The sequence below is a fragment of the Cygnus atratus genome, chromosome Z (assembly GCF_013377495.2).
Source record: "Cygnus atratus isolate AKBS03 ecotype Queensland, Australia chromosome Z, CAtr_DNAZoo_HiC_assembly, whole genome shotgun sequence".
Lineage (NCBI taxonomy): Eukaryota > Metazoa > Chordata > Aves > Anseriformes > Anatidae > Cygnus > Cygnus atratus.
Genome location: NC_066396.1, coordinates 81812355 through 81823096, shown reverse-complemented (window position 1 = coordinate 81823096; position 10742 = coordinate 81812355). Strand labels below are relative to the sequence as shown.

Genomic DNA, 10742 nt, shown 5'->3' with positions numbered 1-10742 from the left:
GTATTTTCCACCCAGAAAACACTTGGGTTACAACTGGATATAAACATTAAACTACATAAGCAATATTGGCCAAAGATTGTCTTAAAACATAACAGGAACTGCCGTGTGAGAGAAACAATAAGCAAATTTAATTAATCCAATGTTGCAGTTAGATGGGAACAGAGCTTGGATAATTTTTTCATTAGTAAAAACATTTGTTATTATATGGTACACATTATTGAGAAGACAGTACTTACTGAAAATTACCAGTGGGGATACCTTAGTAACTCTATTTAGAACAGGAAATATAGGCAGCATGTTAAACACCAGAGTACAGTATTTATCATATTCCTACAAACATTACAGATGTCAGTGTAGATGAGAAACGAACAGGCTTTGGGTTATATCAGTCATGGGAAGATATTATTTAATTTCACATGTGTGGTTTGTTAAGTGTATTTTGTAGGAAGATGGGAAAGCAGACTGTAAGTTTTTAAGTCTTTATGCTTCATTCTTGATTTGCCTTGACAAAAACAGACAGGTGTCACCACCAAAAAAACCCAAACCAAAACCAAAACAAAAACAAAAAAACAAAAAACAAACACCTCTTCCTACATATATAAATATATAAACAGGAAACTCTTTTTCTAAACTTATGAAAAGTCTGTTTGTGATGTTACTGAGATTTCTGTCAAATGTTATCTAAATTTGAGGAGGCTTTGAGCGACTACCTGAGTCTGTCAATGTGGACATACATGTCAAAATAAAAATTTTGATTGTAGTCTGCCAAATTTTAAAGTTGAGTCATTCATTCTATCCTAACAAGCAAAATATTTTTAGGAAAGTGTGCCACATCTTCTAAATACAGAAGTAAATACAAAGTGAAAAATGAAATTTCATCAGTAATCCAAACAAATGAGTCTGACCTGCAATAGGATTCATTTTGCCTGTATTTAATCTAAATTCCTTGTTTCAGCTTCACAGCTAATGAAGAAATGGGCACCTCTAGACACGTGGGGTAAGTACTTTAGGTCTTTGAGGCCTGACTTTTCTCCGCTTTTCACTCAGGAACTGAGATCATCAACTAAATGCCTTGCTTTTAGCTAAAGCTTGATAAGATGAAGTCCACTTGTATAGACTCATGTCTATAAATGACATGTATTACACAGTCTTATGCTAGCACAGACCTTCCATATCTCACTCATCTCCAAAGACAAACTTTGTTTTTTGTTTTGGATTATATATATATTTTTTTAAGGTGGGTATTCTGTGTTTACAAAGAACAGCTAGAATTTTCCTCATTAAAAAGAAAAATAAATCCTTTTCATTGAGAATGTCAGATTAAAAGCCCTAAAGAGATGATTCCCAACAACATAGGCCTTCCAGAGTCTTGTCTACTTTCTATTGAACCTATGAATGAAATGTGATTGTTTCAGTACTGTGGTGATAAAGTATGTATTTTTGTAAAATGACATCTGTCAACTACTATTTGTGTGTCTTTCTGCTGTTCAGGTTTCTACCCAGGACAAAAAGACAGTCTGCTGCAAGGATTAGGTACCACCTTTTTTTTTTTTTTTCCCCAGAAATAAATAACAGTAATTAAAAAATACAGACTTACATTCTGAAGTATTTATACACATAAAAATATCTGTTCAGAACAAGCTGAAAAATACTTATGCTGGAATTATCCCTATTTCATCCTAGCCCTTAGTCCAGTACAATCGCTTACTTAAGGACTAATAGGTAATACTTACACAAAAGCTATAAGGCTTACATGAAGAAGTTTATTTCTTGAACACATCCAAGATCTTTGCTGGACAAATGTTATTCTTTAAATTATGAGTATGTTGACCATTTAACTTGACAGTACCTGTCATACTTCATCAAATACAAGTTAGCATAGTTAAGGTCACCAAAAGGAAACTATTAAAACATAAATGTTTTCATTTCTTGTGATCTGGTACTTTTCCTACAGCACTACATATCACTTTTGAATACCCTAATTAAGAGTGATGCTTTCCTCCTATTCTGGTTCTAAAACGAAATCATTTGCCTGCCACATATTTCTGTTCATTACATACACATGTGCAATCAATTGGTTCATAATAAAAAATAAAAATAAATAAAAAATCTATTAATTCATAATTAAACCAATAACAATCTCCTTTCTAAAATGTCTAGCTCAATTTGTTTGGAAGAAAACTTGAAACTATGTAAATATAATCAATTTCTATGTGAATTCCTTCCACTTTTGGCCTTGACTTATCTAGGCTCAATACCTTAAATCTGCTACATGCATATGAACTGCTTTGCCTTAAGAGGTCTTTCATCTACACTCTTTCCAGGGTTAGTTTATATGATATGCAGGCATCCAACTTTTCATTTTCAATTGCTGTTTTGAAATAAACAACTTCCTAGTTCATTTCAAAGTTCAGCAATTTGAGGATGCATACACTTATGACACTTAACGATCAACAGATTTTAATTTAAATTTATTTGTCCATAAAACTATTGGTCTGTTCGTATCAATGTAAATATACCTCAGCTTACTTTCTCCTCTGTGAAAAGATCTGTATTCTACTTTGAGAAGTGCAGTTTGATTCATGAACTGGGTAGCAACCTTCACACACACACACACACACACCTTTTTTTTTAGAAGAAGTAAGTCAGAAAACAGAAAATATTATCTCTTCATAAATTCAGATTATAAAGTAATTTCTAATAAGAAGTTCAAAAGAGGTTAGAAAATATGAATCCACTTTCAGAGTTTGGGGCATCAGCTCATTAAGGGTAATATCGTAAGCTTCTGGTTTGAAAAAGGCACTGACTCAAGTTTGTAATGATTTCACTTTCAAATTTCTTTTATCTCAGCTACTGGTAGTTCAACAAATACACGTGTTTCAGATATAATAGGCAGACTAATAAGCATTGCAGTTTCTTACTAAAATACCGTAATACTTCCCAAGGCATAATGACATCGTTTTCAAAATTAAGAAAACAGAATACTTTTCTTCTTTGCTGCTATACTGTATGACCTCAGCCTAAACTAAAAATCCAACTTTTCCCTGGACTGTTGAAGAAACCAGTGCCTCACAAGGATTAATTTTGTTTTACAGAACCTTCTCATTTTTTCAGTCTGGGCATTCACTATAGCTATAATGCACATATATACCCTGTCACGTGCTTTCAAAAATCTTGAACTCCCTATGCTATATTTTGATAGTCAATAGTCCTTATATGAGAATATTTTTCATTCACCAGGTTTGTAGTTTGGGAAAGTAAAAGTTCTTTAAATGTTGTGTTTCAAAAGGAGAAAACTGAAAAGAAGCCCTAAGAGTCCTTCCCATGTGACATAGCACCGCCACTCAACACAGCTGGAGTGAAAAGCATCTATAAAAATACTTCCAACACACATCCTGTGAAGTTTATTTCCCACAGAACGGGTTGAGTGGATAAGGGAAGGATATTATGATAGGACCTTCAACAGGTTGAGTGGATATTATGATAGGACCTTCATATATATGTGGTACACAAATTTTGTGCAATGGGTTTGTTCTTCAGAAAACTCAAGAAATAAGAAGGTTGAGACCAAAGAAGGAACAAAGCCACCTTTGTCTTTCCTCTCCCCTTTCTGCAAGATCTGTGCCATGCATCCAAATAGCACAACCAAATCTTCCCCCAGTATTAAAATGGGAATGGCAATTATCTTTCTGTCTCTAGTGAAACGTAACTGCTAGCTTGTTTCTGGAGTTTCAAATTCAGTTGGAATTGGAATTGCTAGGAAAAAAATAATGAAGACTTCAGTGAAGACAGATTTATTCTTTATGCTTGCTAATACCTATCTGTGGCCATTCAGAAAGGAGCTCAGGCACAAGCTCAAGACTGGATGAAGATTTTAAGACATACCTTTAATTGAAATGAAGCTTCAGTGAATGGACGGTATTGTGTGTTTAAACTGTAACCACCTAACATGCATAAATCTAAACTGCTTCATAATATGTTAAAAAAAAAAAAAAAAGGAAAATGTTCAATGCAATTCACAATATCAGACAACTGTGGTCCTCAACAGCAGAGAGCAACTAGCAGCATCTCAAGGGCCTTGTCATGTAATTCAGAGATTTTAAAAAAATAATAAAAAAATATTTATTTTATTATTTTATTATTTTGGCTCTCTTTCATTCTGGTTTTGAAGACAGATTGCTTTACAAGGTAAATCAGCCTGCAGGGAATAGCAATTTCCTTTTTCCTCTGCAACAAAACAAATTTAACTTTTAAAACTGTTTATCTTTGATCAAAAATATATTACTTAGCACATTAAGTAAACAGTTCTATAATTTGTCATTGAAATTATTGCTTCCTGTGGCTATTTTTAGTGTTTTTACATTTGCTGGCCAATTGGTAATGAGCTGATAACCTTGTCATTTGGTTTTTATTTTTGAAATGATCTTAGAAAGTATTTTGAAATATGAGCTGTTCTTTAACATAATGGATAAACTACCCTGCTGCCAGGAATTATACACAACTTCCTCACTAAATAATCATGGGAACTCAAGCAACAACCACAACCCACACATATAATGCATGAAACCATAAGGAGCACATATATTACATTTCTGTGGTAACACATTCACTCAGGAAGTCCAAGGCAATGATTAGACTATTAAAATAAATAAAAGGATAACAGAAAACCAAACACACGCACACCTCTGTCTCTGCCCGCCACTAACCATAAATCCAAGTGCTGCTAGAAAAGCTTCAGAATAGTGTTTGCAAAATCAAAGTATATCTTTTTATTAGACTCTTAAAATAATCTTCCTGTGTTTTTCTGATTTACTAAATACACTGCAGATGTATTTTGTAATGTGCTATAGTACTATAACTCATCTTCACTTTTTATTCTCCAAGTTGTATAAGGCCATTGTGTAACACTCCTCTCTTCAGAGCTATCACTTTGTGTCACGGTTCCTTATCTTTTCTTGCTATTTTTCTCCTTGGCTTTCATTTTCTGAAGGTATCATCATCTGAAGTCTACTGTGGCATTTTGAATCAGCTGTTATATTGATTATAAACTCTAAGCCAGCTATCCTCTTTCCCTTCAATTCTATGCCAAAAAAAACCCACCTTTGATCTACTCCTTGTCCTTTCAAGCCACAAAGAGAACATTTTGTGTTGTCTTCATTGGGCTCTGAGGTACTTCAAAATGTGTGTTGTTTATTTCTTTACTATTTAACAAATTCACCTTTTGCTGGAGGAGGGGATAAACTAGGACACCCAAACACACTGCAACAGATCGGCTGAATATCTTTTAAAAAAAGGAGCGTGTGATTACTACTGACTGTACATAGCCCAGAAAATTCTTGTGTCAAAGCTGAATATTGGTCTAAACTAGAAATACTTTCCCTTATGCTTTCATCTAAACATTCCCTTGAAAATGTCCTGCAAAGTCCTAATACACCCCATACACTTTTTTCATGTTACTCTATATATACAGAATGAATTCTTCTGACTCATTTTCTTTCTTTAGAGGAAAAGATTCTGAGTATTTGGGAAGCAGGAACACCATTCCACTATTCTCCTGAGCATAACAGAACCTACTCTTTTCCCTCTGACATTACGAATGTGCTATTTTTCCAGTACTCTAAGGCCATCATCATGTGTCACAGCATTAGGTAACACAAAGAAATTAAAGCACAGTCCTTTATAGTAGCAGAATAACTTCATTTCTTATAAAACTGGATTTCAATTCTTCAGTTTTTTCCCATCTACTCCTGTTAAAGCTGTATTTCATTTTCCTATCTGACTGTATACACGTTGAAATATGCTCTTCTCTCAAGCTGATAATTTTCCATAATTATAAAACAAGAGTTTACATTCTAGAATTCTGTCTTGTTCAGTTTCTCTAGAAAAACAGGCAATATCAGCAGTCTTCTGAGGACTGTGATCATCTACATTTTCTCAAGCACCCTAAATGATCATTCCTTAAATTGCAGAACATATGTTTGTTTTTCCAGCAGTATTTTGGGGTGGTTGGCATTATCTATAAATTCAGCCATAGAATCACCCTTAAAAATACATACAGCAGGCTCTTCTGGGGAAATCCCAAGCACAACTGACTGCAAGCATTCATTCAGCTGTTCTAGATTAGCTAGACTTGCTGATTTGCAACAGAAGAGATGTAAGGGTATGAAAAAAGACAATCCCCCCCCAGTCAATCCTTAAATTTCTGCCTAGAGCAAGAGAACTTCTACCAGCAGATCTCAGATGTGAAAATGAAAACCTGAGACTGCTATGGATTTTTTTTTTTTCCCCAGAGGGATAAAGACCAGGAATTTTCTGAAACACAAACATAATGACAGAATATTTTTTCACAGTAACTCTAGTGATTTTTTTTTTTGAGTAATTTATTCACTGATACATGCCAGGGCAAGAGTTACAAATCAGAAGTGTATCTGCAAGGCAGATTATTTATCTCCAAAGGGTAAGTACAATACTGTACAATTTCTTTTATTCTTGGCTTTCTCCCATATACATTTTTGTGCAGGGAAGTACTGTTAGAATTTGAGGACTCAGAGGAGATGGTATAGTTTAATATGTTAGCCATCAAATCAAGACCGTTCTTGGGAGCTTAAAAGCTAAATAAAAATATATTAACAATATCAATATCAGGTGTCCATGGAGGAAGAAGATATTGATAATAAAAATATAAATCAATAGAATATTAAATGCAAATTTCAGAAATTATCTATTTATCTATATATTGTTTGATCTTACCTCTTCTCTCAGATATGCACAAGTTTTTACAAGCCAAAACCTTTAAAACCTAGAAGAGAAATCTAGTTTTGGTTTAAAATCAAATGTAATTTAAGCTTACAATATTATCCTGGTTACTTTATGCAGGCTGCTCATAGACACTCTCACATACTCTCATACATACGCATGCTTACATACGAACAAAATTACATGGAAAATCTTTTGAACTTTGTAGAAGAAGCAGCTGTGCACTTGCAGTTGTCAAAGTCCCCAGCTGTGCCTTCACTGTAAGATCATGGAATACTGTTTCCAAATTGTCAGGAGAACATATTAATTTTGCACCATATTCTGTTCCTTTTACACTCTTTGTCATGAAAACGAGTATGTATAATGAAGAGAACATGAGAGGCATTAACATTGGGTGACAACTCGTTCCACTGTCAAGAATAGTCAAGAACGTCAAGAATAGTCGTCACACAGTGGAAAGTGGCATGCCTACCCAGTCTCAAGGCCAACAGTCATGAAGACTTAAAAACAACGTGGTACTTCTACATTACGTTCCTTTTGAAAGGATTATATCACATGCAGATACAAAGATAACAGTATGATTGACAATGAAACAAAAAATATAATTTTGAGGAAATTGCCAGTGTGATTAAATGAATTCCAAACTTCCTTCTTCTTTTCTAAAACTTTAGAATTACAAAATATTTTTGTCTTGAGATATTTATCTTGTCCATGCATCTCTGCCAGAATCATTGAAGGAATGCTAGAATACACCCCACCTTGAAAACTAATTTCAAATTCCTTAGTGAAAAATGACTTATAGTACAGCATTAAAAAGACAGCCCTTTTTGTTGTTGTTTTTGAAACCCAGTTTTCCAAGTGCCATCCTCTAACCCACAGGATATTTTGCAGCTAGATGGTAAGGAAAGGAATGAAAAGAAAATGCTGAGCAATGCAAACACTAACATTATTTGACAATCTGAATTCAGCTAAATAATTTTCAGCTGATTTTGAATGGTTGAACATGTAAATTACCCATCCTGACTGCTGCCAGCTGCTGCTGTAGCAGCTGCTCTGCCTGGCCTCCAGACCATCCCCTTCTCCTGTTACCAAGCACAAGTCAGAGGGATAGATAGAAGTTTCCTCCAACAGTTGGCAAAACACTTTCTGACCTCCTGAGGTGACAGAATACAAACCTGGAATGCCAATGATGAATATGCATTTCACACCCCCTATGTTTTTTGGGATTTGGCGAGGGAGACACGGGACATGACAGGATGGACAAACAAACAAGCAAACAAAACACATTCTCCATGTGATTTACTCCTTGTCTTGCTGTAACAAGCTCCAGGCTCTTCACATTTATTTCAATGTAACTCAAGATTTTGTGTTGGTGATCTAATAGCTCTCCACTGCTTAATCTCTCACCAAATCTTTGAGGATAAATTACTGCCCTGCTCTTTCATACAATAGGTGTGATGGAAGCTTAAACACCCTGCTTCTGCAGGTTAAGATCATAGGAAAAAAGACATTTTATCTATCATGCAGTAGTAAGAATCAAAAAATCCCATAACAGTAAGACAGGGATGGCCCCAGGACTTGGGCTGGTAAAGAATTCAATCCACATTAAGCTAGAAGTCAAATAAGTATTTCTTCACAGTTTCTGTGCTCTCAGGTTTAGAATCGTTGATTTTCTAGTCATATTAAAAGTGTCAAATATTCACATTCTACTTATCTGTCCTTACTCTGATGACATAATTTTCTTCTACTGATCCATCCCAACCCTTTGGATGGAAATGGGAGATAAAATGAGGAAAACGCTATCAAGAAGAATCTCCTGAACCATCAAATGCAAAACGTCGTACCTCAGGAGTACATAACAAATGACATTTTCACATGTTAATCAGATACCAAATTTCTGAATGAGAAAGGGCAACAATAACAGTAAAACAATGTCTGTGTCTGGATAGATATCATTCTTATTATCATTCCTCACAAAGCAAATAGGTTTTCCTTTCATCTGCTAGAAAATCTCTTCCACGATTCTCAATTTGACCACCTTTCCCCAGGTGACCCTTATCTTCCCCCATACTCCCTTTAAGTGTTATTCTAGGAAGTTCAATGTTATTTTCAAAAAGAAGACATTGAACTTTGTGTGTATCTAAGTCCCATCTAAAGCCTTGATCCTTCATAGTAACCCTTCATACAATAGCGCATACTATATATATATATATATATATATATATTTTGTCAAACACAGTATTTAAGTTCAGACCAAATGCAAGAGTATCATGGAAGAGGATCTTTACATTCCTACTTTGTGGGTGGAAGCAATACAAACCATTAGAGTCATAGAAAGTAAGGTACTTGAATCAACCTTGCCATGCCTCGTAGTCTAAAGGAACAAATGTTATAGGATGACAGCTTAGTCCTCTGTCAGTATTTGCAATATTATTTATGCAGCTGAGTAAATAGAGTGAATCACCAGATGACTCAACCTCCAAAACACCATAACAATATATAAGTAAATAAAGTACTTCCTTCACGCCAAGAAATCGCACACAGACATACATCCTCACTGAAAAAATTGATTGAAAGCAATTTGAAAAGAAATAAATGCAATTTGATTTTTTTTTTTTAAAAACTCATCAGATCCGCTATAGTTCCTGTGAATAGACAGATCTGATTTATTAAGTCTTTTTAACCTTCAAAGATAATTAGGGAATCATTTTTTGTTGTTGCTGGTGCACAAATGGATAGATACATTTCCCGGCAAGTTTGGAGACAGGATGGTAGTAGATACAATTAATTCAGCACATATCATTTACTGCATCCTCGCTTCTTTCACAGAAACTCTTGCCAACTGATCCCAGGCAGAAGATTGGCTTTGGTTCTGCAAGCAGCTGCTCATCTTCCCACTTTGCTGGAGGTAAGTTGTCACAGTAAAGCAGCTGCTAAAAGAGTGGGAGGGAGACACCAATGAGCAGAAACAATTGTGTTGATAAAAAAAAAAGAAAAAAAAAAAGCAGAAAAAAAATAAAGGAGCAGTAATCTCACTTTTTTTTTCCAAACAGATTGAGTTATATATACTACATCTTATTCACCTAAAAAGAAACAGCGTGACCACAAGTTAACCTTGAAATATGTGAACTCTTGGAAATCTACACAACTCTTACAGCCAACAAAGAATAAATCTACTGATGAGATATTATTCTAAAGATAATGTGTTTTGTGATCAGATTTGACATACTTAGAGATCTGAGGTTTGTGAATATTTAGTGCAGAATTAATCTTATCTGATTCTGCTTTAAATGTAGTAAGCCTCATTTGCAAGAGGTAACAATTACTTACCTCAACGCTTGTGTAAGAGTTCCTAGGCTCATGCTCAAAGAAAACAAAAGTGAGGAGAAATCAGAAAGAACCTGGAATCTCATAAGTCAAGATTTGAGAAGAAAAATCCTTATATGTAGTATTACTCCAGAGAGCAGTGGTACTCTCTTTAGACATAAGAAACTGACCTCATAATTTTATTTGGGGAATTAGTTATGACCTTGACATGTCAAGGTAAAATGCCAATTATCACATGCTTCTAATGTTTTATTTAGAAGATTATTAACCTATGGATTAAAAAAAAATGTTAGAGCCTGAATTATTTTAAATAATACGTGAGACAATCTGTATTTGTTAAAACTTTCTGAAGTACTCTAAACTACTTGTTGAACTATTATTTCAAAAAATAGAAGCTGCAGAAAACCAAAAGTTGCATAATGCCACTTACAGAAGACACACTGCATTTGCAACACTTTAAAATTGCAAGTTTGACTTAGCCAAAGGGTTTTTGTTTAGTTAGTTCATTTATTTACTTATTACATAGAGGCTGTGCCCTTCCTCTAATAATATGAATCGAAGATAGAGGACTTTTAGGAAAATTCACAAATATTAAATGTGGACAATATTGATCAGTTAACAAACTAACAGCTGATTCACATGGGCTGGGTTTCAGATAT

The 10742-nt window shown here is 34.5% G+C and overlaps 1 long non-coding RNA gene across 1 annotated transcript; it reads left to right on the top strand.

The window, feature by feature from the left end:
• Positions 1-981: 981 nt before the first annotated feature.
• On the top strand, positions 982-9858 carry LOC126913656 (uncharacterized). Its single transcript, XR_007709317.1, has 3 exons — positions 982-997; positions 9586-9664; positions 9810-9858. It is a non-coding gene; the product is annotated as an uncharacterized LOC126913656 (long non-coding RNA).
• Positions 9859-10742: the final 884 nt, after the last annotated feature.